The 17942-nt window shown below is 54.1% G+C and overlaps 1 long non-coding RNA gene and 1 pseudogene across 1 annotated transcript; both read left to right on the top strand.

The window, feature by feature from the left end:
- The first annotated feature begins 1552 nt into the window (after positions 1-1552).
- Positions 1553-9506, top strand: LOC147341034 (large ribosomal subunit protein P1 pseudogene; annotated as a pseudogene).
- A 1625-nt stretch (positions 9507-11131) lies between these two features.
- Positions 11132-13413, top strand: LOC147341033 (uncharacterized). Its single transcript, XR_015159791.1, has 3 exons — positions 11132-11696; positions 11887-11992; positions 12985-13413. It is a non-coding gene; the product is annotated as an uncharacterized LOC147341033 (long non-coding RNA).
- Positions 13414-17942: the final 4529 nt, after the last annotated feature.

Raw genomic sequence — 17942 nt, 5'->3', positions numbered from 1 at the left:
CGTGTCCAACTCTGTGCGACCCCATAGATGGCAGCCCACCAGGCTCCTCTGTTCATGGGATTCTCTAGGCAAGAACACTGGAGTGGGTAGCCATTTCCTCCTCCAATGCATGAAAGTGAAAAGTGAAAGTGAAGTTGCTCAGTCGTGTCCAACACTTAGCGACCCCGTGGACTGCAGCCTACCAGCCTCCTCTGTCCGTGGGATTTTCCAGGCAAGAGTACTGTAGTGGGGTGCCATTGCCTTCTCCATTACTTGGTGTATATTGGGTGTATATATATTGGTGTATTATTGGGTGTATATAAAGCTAGGAGTTGCTGGGTCATGTGATAATTGTTTACTCTTTTGAATGTGTGTGTGTGTGGTTAAAGTAGATTCACCAGGGGTGAATGAAACTGACCATAATGATAACCATGACATCTGTAAAGCACTCTAAGGTAAAGCTGTTATGAACACACAAGCTAGGATGTGTGACCAGGCACTGTGCACCACACCAGCTTGTATTTAGATGTATAATGCCTGATTTGGTGATGTTCACAACAACAGTGCAGCAATGCACTGTTGAAGCCTAAATGGAGTTCCAAATACAATCCATGATAAAAACTCCATTCCAAAAGCCTGAGTTCAGGCCCCCACAGGAGTTGGGCAAGAACAGAAGAGCTGACTTTAGGAATAGGGGCTGGGAGGAGAGAGGATCATGTAGGGATGGGAGTGGCCCAGCTATACCTCCAGGGTGCAGAGTAGCTGAGGTGATAAGGGACAGGAATGCTGTCAACTGCTCTAGGTGCTTAAGTGTCTGAATGTCCCTTGATCTAGAGCCACAGACTCGGGTGACCCTGACGCATGATTCTAATCCACAGGTTGCCTACTTGTGTATGTAAAGGTGAACTAAAGTCACCCGTTTTGGCCTCAGTTTCATTTCTCAAAGGGGATGACAGTGCTGAGGGTGGGGACAGCTTCTCCCATAGGGCTGTGGCCAGGATTTTAGAAATGCCATATAAATGTCCCCACTGAAGGCTACCCTAGCTTGTGGCGCGTTCGTACTCCCCAGCAGTGGCCTCCAGTACGCACGCATGCACGCCCCAGCCACTTTCCAGCCTCTCTAGGATCGCCCAGGGCTCAGCAGAGAATCGGCCCCGCCTTCTCCCTCTCTGGCCAACCCTCTCCTCGGCAGCCTTGGCTGCTCCAACCTCCCCCACCTCCAACCCGCCTGTACCTACCCACCATTTGGCCACTGCCTGGCGAAGGCCTGCACCCCACCCGCCCCGCCGGCTCTCCGCACACCTTGCGCCCGCCTGCCCGGGGCCGACCAATCCGCGCAGCCTGGGCCATGTCATTGGGTTTTGTCCGGTCACTCACTGAGCCTTAGCCAATCAGCATCACAGGCACTGCCCTCGGGGGGTGGGGCCGCCCTGAAAGGGGTGAATATGATGGCGTGAGGCTGCAGCCTCGACCCCCGAAGCAGAGAGAGGCCTGCGGCGGCCTAGGTCCCCAGAAACAAACCGAATGACAGTGCTCCCAACCGAGAGCTGACGGCCCGCAGAGAGCAAGAGGTATGGCCCGAGAGAAGAGGAAGCTGAGGTTGGTTGAGGTAGTGGTGGACGGGCGGGGCCGGGGCATAGTGGCAGATATGCGTGAAGGTGCACAAAAGGCTGGTGGCAAAGGTGTGCAGCACAGCCCTCCTGGACATAAAAGGACAGAGAAAGTGATTCCACGTGGACAGTTGGGGTCTGGGAGCGGAGTCCTCCAGTTGGAGCACGCCCACCTACAGACATGCCTCCCCAAGGACAGCTTTACCAGCCACCAGAGAGAAGACAGGTACATTCTATCTCCCTACTGTGGCACAATACCTTGCTGGGCCATGCACAGGATGAGAAACGGGGTGCCTGACACTCAGTAATCCTGAAATGATCCCTACAGGGTTCCCTGCTTACTGAGAAGAACAGACAGAAAACTTGCAGGCCACTCAAGCAAGAAGGGAAGAGTGTAGTGGAGAGGTGCAGAGATGAAAGATGCCCCCACCCTCACTGTATCCCTGTCCCCTGGATCATGCAGTAATCGGACCCCACTTAGGGGTCTTAAAGGGCTTCCCTTTTGGCTCAGCTGGTAAAGAATACTCCTGCAATGCGGGAGATCTGGGTTTGATCCCTGGGCCAGGAAGATCGCCGGGAGAAGGGAAACGCTACCCACTCCAGTATTCTGGCCTGGATAATTCCATGGACAATATAGTCCGTGGGGTCGCAAAGAATTGGACACGACTAAGCGACTTTGACTTCACTCACTTCACTGTGGGTCTCGTGGCAACAGGACATGGTGGCAGAGGGTCTGGAGGACAATTGGTGTCCCCTTGCAAGGCATTGGCACCAGGTGAGGTAATGACACAGTCCGCAAAGGACAGAACACCAGCATCCCAGACACAGCTGGGCAAGCTACTTCCATCAGCAAGGGAGGCTCTGGGGGACGGGGGGCTTGCCGATTGTCAGCTTCCACTGAGGGCAACCAAATATCCCAAGTCTCAGTTTTAAGGCCCCACTCATCCACGCAGTGGAAGGCCACACAGGCGCTGGCCTGAAGCCCGATTCTGTGGGAGGTTGCTGAGGTGACCGCGCCCGGACCGGCCACTCGAGGAGCCCCTCGGATGGCTAGGGAGCCCGCACCCACACGAAGACAATTACCTGTGGTGAGCTGAGTGCCAGGCTGTGACAGTGCAGGAGTGGCTGAGAGGATCTACCCCACGCCCGAGGCCAGGGGCGGTGGCCAGGAGGAGCTACCCCACGTCCAAGGAGCGGTGGCTGTGCAGGCGCAGGAGGGCCTAGAGGAGCTACTTCATGTTCAAGGTCAGGAGGGGCGGTAGTGAGGAGATACCCCTCATCCAAGGTAAGGAGCAGTGGCTGTGCTTTGCTGGAGCAGCTGTGAAGAGATACCCCACGTCCAAGGTAAGAGAAACCCAAGTAAGACAGTAGATGTTGCAAGAGGGCATCAGAGGGCAGACACACTGAAACCATACTCACAGAAAACTAGTCAATCTAATCACATGGACCACAGCCTTGTCTAACTCAATGAAACTAAGCCATGCCCATGGGGCAACCCAAGACGGGTGGGTCATGGTGGAGAGGTCTGACAGAATGTGGTCCACTGGAGAAGGGAATGGCAAACCACTTCAGTATTCTTGCCTTGAGAACCCCATGAACAGTATGAAAAGGCAAAATGATAGGATACTGAAAGAGAAACTCCCCAGGTCAGTAGGTGCCCAATATGCTACTGGAGATCAGTGGAGAAATAACTCCAGAAAGAATGAAGGGATGGAGCCAAAGCAAAAACAATACCAGTTGTGGATGTGACTGGTGATAGAAGCAAGGTCCGATGCTGTAAAGAGCAATATTGCATAGGAACCTGGAATGTTAGGTCCATGAATCAAGGCAAATTGGAAGTGGTCAAACAGATGGCAAGAGTGAATATTGACATTCTAGGAATCAGCGAACTAAAATGTACTGGAATGGGTGAATTTAACTCAGATGACCATTATATCTACTACTGTGGGCAGGAATCCCTTAGAAGAAATGGAGTAGCCATCATGGTCAACAAAAGAGTCCGAAATGCAGTACTTGGATGCAATCTCAAAAACGACGGAATGATCTCTGTTCATTTCCAAGGCAAACCATTCAATGTCACAGTAATCCAAGCCTGTGCCCCAACCAGTAACATTGAAGAAGCTGAAGTTAAATGGCTAATGAAGACCTACAAGACCTTTTAGAACTAATACCCCCAAAAGATGTCCTTTTCATTATAGGGGACTGGAATGCAAAAGTAGTAAGTCAAGAAACACCTGGAGTAACAGGCAAATTTGGCCTTGGAATACGGAATGAAGCAGGGCAAAGGCTAATAGAGTTTTGCCAAGAGAATACACTGGTCATAGCAAACACCCTCTTCCAACAACACAAGAGCAGACTCTACACATGGACGTCACCAGATGGTCAACACCAAAATCAGACTGATTATATTCTTTGCAACCAAAGATGGAGAAGCTCTATACAGTCAGCAAAAACAAGATGGGGAGCTGTCTGTGGCTCAGATCATGAACTCCTTATTTCCAAATTCAGACTGAAATTGAAGAAAGTAGGGAAAACCACTAGACCATTCAGGTATGACCTAAACCAAATCCCTTATGATTATACAGTGGAAGTGACAAATAGATTTAAGGGACTAGATCTGATAGATAGAGTGCCTGATGAACTATGGACGGAGGTTCGTGACATTGTACAGGAGACAGAGATCAAGACCTTCGCCATGGAAAAGAAATGCAAAAAAAGCAAAATGGCTGTCTGGGGAGGCTTTACAAATAGCTGTGAAAAGAAGAGAAGTGAAAAGCAAAGGAGAAAAGGAAAGATATAAGCATCTGAATGCAGAGTTCCAAAGAATAGCAAGAAGAGATAAGAAAGCCTTCTTCAGCGATCAATGAAAAGAAATAGAGGAAAACAACAGAATGGGAAAGACTAGGGATCTCTTCAAGAAAATCAGAGATACCAAAGGAACATTTCATGCAAAGATGGGCTCGATAAAGGACAGAAATGGTATGGACCTAACAGAAGCAGAAGATATTAAGAAGAGATGGCAAGAATACACAGAAGAACTATACAAAAAAGATCTTCACGACCCAGATAATCACGATGGTGTGATCACTCACCTAGAGCCAGACATCCTGGAATGTGAAGTCCAGTGGGCCTTAGAAAGCATCACTACGAACAAAGCTAGTGGAGGTGATGGAATTCCAGTTGAGCTATTCCAAATCCTGAAAGATGATGCTGTGAAAGTGCTGCACTCAATATGCCAGCAAATTTGGAAAACTCAGCAGTGGCCACAGGACTGGAAAAGGTCAGTTTTCATTCCAATCCCAAAGAAAGGCAATGCCAAAGAATGCTCAAACTACCGCACAATTGCACTCTCTCACACGCTAGTAAAGTAATGCTCAAATTCTCCAAGCCAGGCTTCAGCAGTACGTGAATGGTGAACTTCCAGATGTTCAAGCTGGTTTTAGAAAAAGCAGAGGAATTTTTATCTCTGGTTAAGAGATCAAATTGCCAACATCTTCTGGATCATAGAAAAAGCAAGAGAGTTCCAGAAAAACATCTATTTCTGCTTTATTGACTATGCCAAAGCCTTTGACTGTGTGGGTCACAATAAACTATGGAAAATTCTGAAAGAGATGGGAACACTAGACCATCTGACCTGCCTCTTGAGAAACCTATATGCAGGTCAGGAAGCAACAGTTAGAACTGGACATGGAACGACAGACTGGTTCCAAATAGGAAAAGGAGTACGGCAAGGCTGTATATTGTCACCCTGCTCATTTAACTTACATGCAGAGTACATCATGAGAAACGCTGGGCTGGAAGAAGCACAAGCTGGAATCAAGATTTCCGGGAGAAATATCAATAACCTCAGATATGCAGATGACAGCACCCTTATGGCAGAAAATGAAGAGGAACTAAAAAGCCTCTTGATAAAAGTGAAAGAGAAGAGTGAAAAAGTTGGCTTCAAGCTCAACATTCAGAAAACTAAGATCATGGCATCTGGTCCCATCACTTCATGGGAAATAGATGGGGAAACAAGGGAAACAGTGTCAGATTTTATTTTTCTGGGCTCCAAAATCACTGCAGATGGTGACTGCAGCCATGAAATTAAAAGATGCTTACTCCTTGGAAGGAAAGTTATGACCAACCTAGATAGCATATTGAAAAGCAGAGACATTACTTTGCCAACAAAGGTCCGTCTAGTCAAGACTATGCTTTTTCCAGTAGTCATGTATGGATGTGAGAGTTGAACTGTGAAGAAAACTGAGCGCCGAAGAATTGATGCTTTTGAACTGTGGTGTTGGAGAAGACTCTTGAGAGTCCCTTGGGGAGATCAGTCCTGGGTGTTCATTGGAAGGAATGATGCTAAAGCTGAAACTCCAGTACTTTGGCCACCTCATGCGAAGAGTTGACTCATTGGAAAAGACTCTGATGCTGGGAGGGATTGGGGGCAGGAGGAGAAGGGGACGACAGAGGATGAGATGGCTAGATGGCATCACCAACTCGATGGACGTGAGTTTGAGTGCAGGAGTTGGTGATGGACAGGGAGGCCTGGTGTGCTGCAATTCATGGGGTTGCAAAGAGTCAGACAGGACTGAACAACTGAACTGAACTGAACTGACATCCACGCGGTGCCCCTGCCTTTCACCTAGGAAATGCAGAGAGGCTGGAAATTCAAGCAACCTGTGGATTCTGCAACTTACATGGTAGGATGCTGTGTTTGATTTCCAGCCCCGTCAACCCTGCAGGCACAGGGGAATTTGCAGGCTGCCATGGAAGAGCTGTGGCTGTCATCCTGTGACCTGAGCCGAGAGCTAAGGCAGGTGTCCTTGTCAGTTTCCTCCCAGGGACACTGCAGCCTTGGTTCCCGGCATTCCCTCCGTAACAGTTCAGGGTAGCAGCCGCTCTGGCTCCTCAGGCACTTGCTGCCCTTGGCCCTTCACCCCAGTCGAGCACAGGGACAGCATGGTGACTGCTGAGACCCCTGAAGGTCATGAGAGCCTCAAACACAGGTGGTCACTCAGGAGTGGCTCTGAGGGCTGAAGGCATGCAGCGAGTACAGGAAGCAGCTGCCACCCCAGACCCAGGGCAAGAAGGGAAGGGGTTGACGTCATTGGAAGCCCAGAAGCCAGGATGAGGGGCCACGAAGACTGGCCCATCTCTCCTCAGGGTCACTGCCTTGTCATCTTCCGAGTCATCTACCTGTGGTTTGATTCATCAGCTGAGATTTTTATTTCAAAGACTGGTTTTGTTTCTAATGTCTAAAGTTCTTTTTTTGTTTTCAAATCCACCTAGACTTTTAGAATTCATCTTATCTTTTTGATTCTTTCTTGTGTATCTACTTTTTAAAGTTAATTTTTAATTGGAGGATAATTGCTTTACAATACTGTGTCGTACATCAACATGGATCAGCCATAGGTATACATATGTCCCCCTCCCTCTTGAACCTCCCTCCCACCTCCCACCGTGTGTGTCTCTTTTGGTGTCTTGGAGGCCAGTGAAGATTGGGGGAGTTGCAGTAGCCTTTTATCACAGGAATGCAGATGACTGGTAAATATCCATGAGAACCGCTCCCTGATCTCATGAGAATTCAAAGGTACTCTCTGTTTCAAAGTCCTCCTGATTAGGCACAAGAGTACAGGTGTTTCTCTTTCTCACCTCCTTCCTTTATGGACTGGTCCAAGGCCCAGGGATAGTCACTGGGACTCACCTCTGATGCCTTCAGGACAAGCTGATGTGTGATATGATGCCCCAGGAACCTCCTTGGGAGCCAGATGGAAAGCGTAGGCTGCGAAAGAGCTTCCCTGAGAGCTCAGTTGGTAAAGAATCCACCTGCAATGCAGGAGACCTCAGTTTGATTCCTGGGTCGGGAAGATCCTCTAGAGAAGGGACAGGCTACCGAATCCAGTATTCTTGGGCTTCCCTAGTGGCTCAGGTGGTAAAGAATCCGCCTGCAATGTGGGAGACCGGGGTTTGATCCCTGGGTTGGGAAGATCCCTGGGAGAAGGGAAGAGCTACCCACTCTAGTATTCTGGCCCAGAGAATTCTGTGGACTGTACAGTCCATGGGGTCGCAAAGAGTTGGACACGACTAAGAGACTTTCACTTCACTTCACATCCTGCAAAAGGAGGTAGACTTAGAGGCCAGTGTCCTTATCCACCCCTCCCTCTGCTAGCTAGAGATTCAGAACAAGCTGCTCAAGTCTTCGTGTCCTCATTTGCTCATCTGGAGAAGGGGGTGACATGCTACCAACTTTCTAGGGCCTCCGCGAGGCTGGGATGGGTGAATCCAGGCCCATAGCAGACAGTCCCAGCCCTTACAGAAAATTATATCATCTGGCCTCTGACAGTGACACCCTGGGGATATAACAGGGCCACTCCTCTCTCTGAGGGACCTGCCAGCGTTCCATGAGGATGGGTGGTGTCTTCAACGTGAGATCACAGACCGGTCTTTAGCTGGCCCTCTGGGAGTCCTGAGTGGGAAGCCAGAGGTGAGGCGTCCCTTCTGGGAGCATTCACTCTGCCAGGAGCCCAGCAGTACAACCACAGTGCGGGGGGGTTTGGGGGGAGCCTCCCTCAGCCAGTGGTTTGCTGAAGCCCCACTGTCTGTGGCAGAGGGATGGAAGCCCCTGCTTGCAGATGATGGGGACCGGTCTTCTCACTCAGACGCATGCTGGGATGGACCCAGTTCCTTTTACAGCCTTGTCCCTCCTTCGTACCATGCAGGTGACCTTTCAAGAGCACTGGTTGTAGGTGGATTCTCGGTTCTTATCTGTGCTTTCCCCATGGATCTCGCTTGCTCACCGGTGGGCCACCTATGCATTTAAATATTATAAAACACTCTTCTCTGTACACGTTTCCTTGTCTTTTCCCCAACTGACCTGGCATCCCACGGGTGCAGGGGCTGGGTGTCTGATGGGCACTGGCCCCAGTCCCGGCCTACCTAGCCTGAGATCATAGGACACCCCCCCCACACACACACACACAGTAGTGGGGCCAGCAGACAGCAAGAATCAGCCAGCCTGGGTCCACGAAGCATTGGGTGTGGGAACTCGGAAATTCTGCCCCGAGTCACATGACTCTCCTCACTTGAGGCAGGACAACTTTGTGCCCAAGATACACAACCCAGAAATCATCAATCCAGAGTGTAATAATTTGGTCACATAAAATTGTGTAACTTCTTGACAGCCGAAACCAGCCAGCCTAGTCTTTTGAGACAAGAGACAGGAATCCCACAGCGGTACAGTGGTTAAGACTCCATGCTTCCACTGCAGGGGGCGGGCTCGAGTCAATTCTTGGTCTGGGAACTAAGATCTGGCATGCCATGCTGCGCAGCCAAAAAAGAGAGATCCTTTCTTCTGCGGCCCCTAAGGTGCTCGGTCCTTCTGAAAAGCCAAGGCTGTTTTGGCGTGAGGCCCTCACTTCATCTGGCAACTGGCACCGAGCCAGCAGCCCCACCGAGCACTCGCCCGCACTGTGGCCTCTGTCTTGGAACTTCTTTGCACCTACTCGGCCCTCATTCTGCCTAGTGAGGTGATGGTCACAGAGGATAAGATCAGTGCCCTCGTTAAAGCAGCCAGTGTAAATGTTGACTCTTTCTGGCCAGGCTTGTTTGTAAAGGCTTTGGCCAGTGTCAGCATCGGCAGCTTCATCTGCCATGTGGGGGCTGGTGGACCTGTCCCGACAAGTGGTGCTGCGCCACCATAAGGTCCTGCCCCCTCCACCACTGCTGCCCCAGCTGAGAAGAAAGTAGAACAAAGTAAAAAGAATCTGAAGACTCTGATGATGACATGAGCTTTGCTCTTTTTGACTAAACCTCTGTAGTAACTTCCCTGGTGGCTCAGATGGTAAAGTGTCTGCCTACAATATGGGAGACCCGGGTTCGATCCCTGGGTCAGGAAGATCTCCTGGAGAAGGAAATGGCAACCCTCTCCAGTACTCTTGCCTGGAAAATCCCATGGATGGAGGATCCTGGTAGGCTACAGTCCATGGAGTCGCAAAAAATCGGACACAACTGAGCAATTTCACTCACTTTAGTAACACATTCAATAAAAAGCTGAGCTCTTTAGAGAGAGACTGAGAGAAAATCTCTGCAACATATGGAACACAGGGCTAACAGCCCTGCTATATGCCGATCGGGGTCTTTTGGGGAGGCAACTGCTTAGTATCAATAAACATGGTAAATACCCATAGGTTTTGACCTGGCAGTTCCACTTAAAGATAATTATCCTAGCAGGAGATTTACACATCTTCAGAGCTGCTAACAAACAAATAAGAAGAACAATGGAAAAGGTAACACATGAGTTGGGGATTCCTTATGTAAATTATAGCACATGTGCTCCCTCCAGTACCTTGTGGCCAGAGATGACATGAGCTAGACTTTGTGTACTGAGAAGGAAGACTTTTGCAGATATATTACTGCTAGTTAAAATCACACTGAATATACAGGGTGTGTGTTTTTTTTAACCTGAGTGAGGAACTATGTAGGTGATCCCATAGAAGAATATAGTTAGAGGTGAGAAACAGAATTGTTAACAGTCTTGCCTAAAACAATGTTTTGTAAAAATCTTCAATTATGTGCTTTAAAAATATCCAGGGTGGTAAGGTAAAATGGTCCAGCCACAGTGGAATGCAAATTGGCAGTTTCTTCTAAGGCTAATCGTCCACTTCCTTAGGACACAGCACTTGCACTGCTGGGCATTCATGCCAAAGAAACGGAAAATTCTGACCACAGGAAATCCTGGATACAAATGTTCAAAGCAGATTTTTTCTAGAAACCTAAAAGTGGAAACAGGCAACAGTGGGTGAAGGCTTGAACAACTGTGGCTGACCCACACCAAGGAAGAAGGCTAGCAATACAAACTGACTGCTGAAACCAACTATTGATTGAGATGGATGGATCTCAAGGGCAGTGTGTGATTAAAAAAAGCACACCCCGTTATCAAATTGCATGCTTTCATTAATGTACTGACGTGTGTGTGTGTGTGTATGGCGAGGTATCCTGCATCCCAGCTCCCCATCCAGGACTCAAACCCAGGCCACCAGCAGTGGGAGTGTGGTGTCCTAAACACTGGCTCGCGCGCACACACGCACGGAGAACCCTGAGCAGCTTTCTGATGATACCAATGCCATCTCTTGGTGTGAGGGCCCACTGGCTACGCAACACGCTGATGCTGGGGCAACAACGGGAGGGGCATTTCCCTGTAACTTCCCGTGAACTTAATTCCTTCAGAATACAAGCTCACACCATAGGCACACCGCAGGGCTTGGCGTATACACATCGGATTACTCTGTACGTAATCCGTACGCGGACAGTCTGGATCTCCCCGCGGGAAAGTCCAGGGGCCCACAGCACGCCCGACTACGGACTGAGGAAAACGAGACCGACCAGACCGCTGGGCGGAAGGCGGAACTCACGCGACCGGCCTGCTCTGATTGGGCCACAGAGCTGCCCGTCAGAAAGAGGGACAGGCTTGCTTGGAGCTGGAGGGCGGGTCTTCTCAGGAGTCGAGTATGGTCATTGGTGAAGCCAGCCGGAAGAGGTGGGCAGGAAGGCGGTACGCCACGGCTTCCGGTGGGCGGCCTGAGGAGGGGAGCGAGAGGCGACGGCCGCGGGGACGCTCAGGGCGGGGCTCGAAGCACGGAAACGGCCCCTCGCTTCGTGTCCCCCCCCCCCCATCTCGGTGCACAGAAGCCTGCCCTCTGGGTCCTGGGCGGGGTCAAAGCCCCGCAGTTAGCTGGGTTGTGCGTCTTTTCCTGGGGAGAGGGCGAAGAGACGCCTCCCCAGAGTCCAGGGCCCTGGAGACCTTGGGGATTCCGTCGGGGCCCCACCCCCCACTCCCGGCTGGACCCCCCCCCTGCTGTACTGAGGGCGTCTGGCCCTCGAGATGGCCCAGGACAGTGTATTAGGGGCGCCCAAGGACCGTGTGAGCGGGGAGGGTGGGCGGCAACCCCGCCAATATGCCAAAGGGCAGGGTCAGGGGGTCTCCGCTTGGCCCCGCCCTCCAGTCCTGGCGTCTGAGGGCGGCCTTGCCTCGCGCTTCGGATGCCTTCCACCCTCCCAGGGTCTCGAATCTGGCCGCCTCCAGCCGCCCCCACCCATTGCCAGGCCCACCGTGTTCCACAGCCCGTGAGTGTGACTGGGATGATTCTCTGTGAAGCCCGGATCCTGCCCCCTTCCCCCCGCCCCACACGGAGTAACAAGGGAGAGGTGGGCAGAGCTGAGCCCAGTGCCCAGAAACGTGGAGTCGGCCAGGGGTGCCATGCTTCTGGAGGTGGGGAGGGCCCAAAGTAACAGTCTTCCCCCTGTCACTCGACAGGTGTGGCCCGCTGGGAGGGAATCTTGCCCAGGCACTCCTGTTCTCCAGGGCCGCCTATGGTTGCAGCCCTCAGTGCCTGCTGCCTGCCTTTTCCCTGGAGGTCAAGGTGAGTGAACCCAGCAGGGAGAGAAAGCTCCTGGCTTCACTAGCAGTGGATGTGATCAGAAACCATCCATCGTAAAAAAAAGAAAAGAAAGAAAGAAACTATCCATCCTGACGCTGGTTCTCACGCTGGAAGGGTCGTGAGAACACCTGGAGGGCTCAACTCAAAGCCGGGCCGCAGGGCCCCGCCCTAGAATCTCTGATCTTGCACATCTGGGGTGGGGCTTCAGCATTTGTGACTCCCACAAGCTCCCAGTGCTGCTGCCGCTGCTGGTCCAGAAACCCCACAGCAGTGCGGCTCTAGAGGCCTGAGACTCCTAGGTGTGTGCCCCCTGCCCTTCTCCTGGACTGGTTCTCTGCAGGGTCCCCGCAGGGCGGGGAAAAGCCAGGAGGCTGGTGGCTCTCGCGAGATCTGGGGCTTCCCATTGAGCAGTCCTCACCCTTCCCTGCCTGAAGCTGAAGGAGGGGGCTGTCCACAGCCCAGGCAGGATCAGGTGTCAGGTTTGTTGAGTTGCTCAACAGCTCCTCACTTGGGCTGATAACATCTGGACACGTAGGAGGGTGGGGCGAGATCAGATCCTGTGCCTGGGTGTGGGGATGGAGGAACTATCTGATGAGGCAGAGGAAAAAGGCCTACATGCTGAGGTCAGGGATGGGAAAGGAACATCGGCCCTAGGACCAAGTGTGGGTCTGGGGGAGCATGGAGACCCGAAGAGCTTCCCAGGTGGTGCTAGTGGCAAAGAACCCACCTTCCGATGCAGGAGATGTAAGGAGATGCGGGTTCAATCCTTGAGTTGGGAAGACCCGTGGAGGAGGGCATGGCAACCCACTGCAGGATTCTTGCCTGGAGAATCCCATGGACAGAGGAGCCGGTGGGCTACAGTCCACGGGGTTGTGAAGAGTCGGACATGACTGAAGCGACTTAGCACACACGCGCGGAGAGCAGCAAGGGGGTTGTCTGCCCAGGAACTGCCCTGACAGTTGTCTGGTCTGCAGGTGTGGTCAGCCTTCTCTCGCTGGTGGGAAGCCACTGCCTTTCCTGCCACACGTTCCTCACCAAGAGGATCTCCCAGCTCCTGGGTGATGCTGCCCAGACCTCCTCAATACCCAGCACCACCACCCACTTTGGCCAGACTTTGCCGAGGCTTGTCTGTCTTTGGCTCCAGGATGGCCCGCCATCCAGTTGGAGCCACAGATGAAAAGCAATGCCAGTGTCCAGCTGCCCCATGTGCCCAGAACCAGCAGCTCTGGAACCCCAGCCCCCGAGTACATTCTTGCAGTGGGATCATTTCGGGGGAGGGGGGTGGCACTTTGGTTGGCATTTTCCAAGGCCCTCTCCTGCACCCTTTTCCTTTGGGTCACTGGTCTTTTCTTATTGACTGGTTCAAGTTCTCTATACATTAATGATATGAGCCCTGAGTCACATCTTGGTACTATTTTTTGGCCCATTTTGTCACTTGTCTCTTGACTTTGTGGTTTGGGGTTTGCGTTTGACTAGGCAGACGATCTTAGAGTTTGTGTCATCAGACTTTCCAGGGTCTTCCTATTGGTTTCTGGGGTTTCTTGTCGGTTTGTTTGCTGCCAATTGACTTACGGTGATCTTCTCTATTTAAAGTCATCGTGTATAAATTACCCATTGCTGAATAACAAGGGTAAAAACCTGCCTGTCAACACAGGAGACAGAAGAGATGTGGGTTGCGAAGATCCCCTGGAGAAGGAAATGGCAACCCACTCTAGTACTCTTGCCTGGAGAATCCCATGGACAGAGGAGCCTGGCAGGCTACAGTCCATGGGGTCGCAAGGAGTCGGACACGACTGAAGTGACTTAGCATGCAACCATGTGTAGCAAATTACCCCAGATGTAGTGTAGTCCCTTAAAACAACCAGCACTGGTAATCTCCCAGGTGTCTGAAGGACAGAATTCTAGAAGGCCTGGCTGGGGCTTCTGGCCTGGGGTCCATCACAGGCTGCAGTCAAGGCTTCTCTGGGGCCACAGCCCTCTGGTCTGCCTGGGGTGTTGGGGTGGGAGATGGGTAGGCTCTGCTTCTGGAGGGTTCACGAGGCTGCGGCAGGGGATGGTCCCTCCCCACCAGGCCTCTCCACCGGGCTGCTCGAGTCAGGCCTTCCCCAGATCCAGTGATTTCAGAGAGACAGCGCAGCCCCGAGATGGAAGCCACAGTGTTTGTCTCATAACTCATCTCGAGGTGACACTCCCTCACCTCTGCTGTGATTTTATGGGTCACACTGGTCACCCTGTGGAGAAGAGAATGGTACCCACGTGGGCCTAGGTTCTTCACATTCGTGCCGCATGAGAAGGCTCCAAGGAGTGTCCCTGCCCCTGAGCCCAGGTGTGGGACTCCCGGGCTGCCCAGGCCCCTCAGGAATGTGTCCTTTGTGGAAGCAGGGGTGGCGGGTTGCAGCCCGGAACCGAGCCAGGCCAGGCGTGTGTTGTATAGGCAGAGTGGCTTTTCACCTTGAAATGGTTGCAGACCAAACACACAGAAAGCCAGAGAAACAGAGATCGTGTGATGATCCCAGCATGGCCCACAGAGCCCGCGGCGTGTGCCCTCTGCCCCTCCGCCCAGGAGTCTGCAGCCCGAAGGGCCATCCCAGCCAGTGGTGCAGCCCTGAGCACAGGCGCAGAAGCTTTCTCACCCTGGCAGCCTGTGCATGCCACGGCTGTGCAAGTGCACACTCAGGCCTGGGCCCCGTGCTCTCTGACCTCCGAGGTGTCCCCACCCTGTGGTCAGCCCTGCCTGCACCCCCTCCTTCCCAGGGGGCCCCCGTTGAGGGGGTGAAGGCTGATGAGCCCCTTTTCTTCAATGGCTGTGCCTGGTATCCCTGGGCTGGGCTGGTGCCAGCCTGGGGTGGCAGCTGAGTGTCCCTTTGGCCCCAGGAAGATGCTCCCGCTGTGCCCATGGGGGATGTGCCTGCTGCCCCACCTCCTGGCTGGGACTGAGATGGGACTTCCCGGTGACACGCTTGGTGGCTGTGAATGTGTCATGCAGCTTCTGTGGGTGGTGAGGGCTCCTCCTGTTGCCTCTTGCTTCTGGGCAGCGCTGGGGCCCTTGGCGACAGCTCCTGGCCCTGTCTGTGGCCACCACACTCTTCTCGAGCCTGATGACCATGGCCTCAGGAGAGCTGGGCTCTCTGTCTCCGTCCCCGGGCAGGAGCTGAGGCTGAGGCTGAGCTTGCAGGGCTCGTCCTCAGGGATCGTGGCCGTGACTCATGGGGACACCCCTCGGCCAGGATGTGGGGCCGCCGCAGGGTCCTGGGGTCCCCTGGAGAGGCTCAAGCCCCCTGCAGTCCCACACTCTTGGGCCCGCTGACTGTTCCCCTAAGTAGAGCTGCCTTGCAGCCCCTGAGCCCTGGGCACAAGGACCGACAAGGGGCCTCTGCCCTGCCATCTTTGCCCTCAGGGCTGCCTTCCTCAAGCATGCCCTCAGGCCCAGGGCTGCGTGGGCACTGTCCTCCCTCTCCTGCTGCCCAGGCGCTGTGGCTTGTGGAGCTCCTGCAGGTACCCACCTGGTGGACGGGCACAGTCTGGGCAGCGACCCGGCCCTGCCCCCCTGTCCGCCTGCCTCGGGCTTCACCCTTGTCCTCATCCTCCGCCCACTGGGCATGATGGTGCCTGACCTTTGGAGCTCAGGCATCTGGAGCAGCGCATCCTCTGCTGGTGCTGGGTCCAGGAGCAGTCCCCCTCATTCAGCCCCGCTCCCCAGGCTGTGGCCTCCCTGGGCTCATGGGGACCTTGCAGACGTCTGTGGCGAGTGGTGGAGCTGGCTGAGGCCAGCCTGACCTCTGAGCAGCATAGCGTGCCCCTGCCGGGTGCATAAGTCCTCCTGGGGGTGTCCATGGGCTGTGGAGGAGGCTGCTGTAGGTGGCGGGCCTTGTCCTCTGGGGACCTGTCCACAGCTGGGACATGGAGCTGGATGATAGACACACACAGCTTGGACATGGAACTGGATGATACACACAGACATGCAGATGCACACACACTCGAGTTCCTGGCGGCCAGTATCCATTACTCATGTTTGCTGACTGTGACTCGTCCACAGCTGGGACCTGGAGCTGGATCACACACACACACACACACACACACACACACACTCGAGTTCCTGGCGGCCAGCGGCCATCACTCCTCACATTCACTGACCTTGACTTATCGGCTGCTCCCCCTTTGGCTCACTGCCTCCATCAGGGTTCCAGCGGGGTGCCCGTCAGTGCCCTGGCCCTGCGCCCTGGAGTGGGGTGTGGCTGCCCAGACCAGGGGCCGTGCGGGACCTCCAAGGGTCTCTAGAGCTGTCACCGTCATTGAAATGCCGAGGCTCTCTCTCTGTGGGTGGCCGTCCCATCCTGAGGGGCGCTGTGCCCTTCACTTCATCTAGGTCCGGCCCACCCTCCTGGGGGAGCAGGCACCAGGGAGAGTGGGGGGTGGGGGGGGCCGGCTGTGGTGTTGGAGTGGTCAGCTCCCCCGTCCCCCTGACTCAGAGTAGACAGGACCTGTAGGATGTGGGGGCCACTCCCCACAGGGTGACCAGACACCCCCTCCCCAGGCTTAGTAGGGAAGAAGAGCCCCGGCGGGCGTCTGTGGCTGGACCCCTCCTCTGCTCCTGGGGACCAGGTCTCAGGCCGCTTGCCCCCAGCAGATGGGCTCCTGGTGCCATCTGTGTGTCCCCCTCTCCAGAAGCCCTCCAGAGGTGGCACCCTGTCTCACTCCCTCCTAACCCTGCCTGGTCAAGGCTCTAGCCTGGTCTGGGCCGTGGTCTCTCCTTGGGGCTGTCCTCAGGGTTGTTCCCCCTGCAGGTTCCAGCTTCTCCCCTTGCCGCCCTGTAGCCCTCATGACCGCCCGGGTGCAATGTGGCATCCAGGGAGGGGATAGGTCTCCTGGTTACACTCTCTTCTGGGGCCATTCTCCCTCCAGGGGCCCCCACCAAGCAGGCTTTGGAACACAGGATGGCAGGGAGGACTGTCTGCTCTTGGCAGGCTGGTCCAGGCAGGAGAATCTGGGTGAGTCTGGGTAGGGGAGTGGTGCCTGGTGAGCCGACAGAGGTGAGAAGGGGCTGATTGGGGGTGGGTCCCCTTCCCTGCCCCCACCCCAGAGTGGGACTTCTCCAGGCTTGCATCTGCCTCTTTTTGCCACCTTGTCCAGCTGAGCAGCTTCTAGAAGTGTTTCGTGTAGACCAGTGGCTGTACGCACTCTGCCTGCTCCCTCCATGGCAGAAGGGGCTGGGGGCTGGGTGAGCCCTTGATCTGGTCCTGTTCCTCTCTTTTCCTGAGCTCACGCTCATCACTGGGGTGGCTGAGAAGCAACTGCCGTGAACCCTGGGCTCATGCTGGCCCAGAAGGTGCTTCCAGAAAGGGGTATGGCTTCCAGGTGCCCCGTTGAGAGAGGAAGCCTGAAAGCTGAAGCCTTGGCTGGCTTTAACAGCCTTCCTGACCTGCAGACCCGGGGCGGGTTGTGTGCAGGTGGGAATTCTGAACAGCGATTCAGAACAGCACGCCAACGGGCTGAGATTGCCCTACCCTGCCGAGGGCACAGCCCACCCAGGCACACGAGGCCAGACAGGTGCGGGCTTGGAAGGACCTAGTGGATAGGCAGATGGTGGCTATGGGGCAGGGCTTTGAAGGTGTCCACCTGCTGCCACCTGCATGGCTTGGAGACAGCCCCTTACCAGGGGCTGGTGGCACATTTAAGATGCCTGGGTCATGGCCAGGAATCTCCTGGGATTTGGCCTTCTGTTTACCTGGCCCTCCCACCTGGCACGCAACCTCCTGTAGCCTGGCCAAGGCCTGGCCTTCCCCTGGGACAGCATCTGTTCCTGGTATGATCTGGGACAAGGACAACCATGTCAGGCTCGGTTCTCGGGGCACTAGACACCCCCTGGCCTGCATGGATCGGAACCCAGGGAGGCAGAGAGGAGGCGGAGTCCCCAGGTGCCCTCCAGGTGCTC

The sequence above is a fragment of the Bos grunniens genome, chromosome X (assembly GCF_055505025.1).
Source record: "Bos grunniens cultivar Pamir isolate PY7600 chromosome X, Bosgru_T2T1.0, whole genome shotgun sequence".
Taxonomy (NCBI): Eukaryota; Metazoa; Chordata; class Mammalia; order Artiodactyla; family Bovidae; genus Bos; species Bos grunniens.
This window is presented reverse-complemented; position numbering and strand designations above follow the sequence as displayed.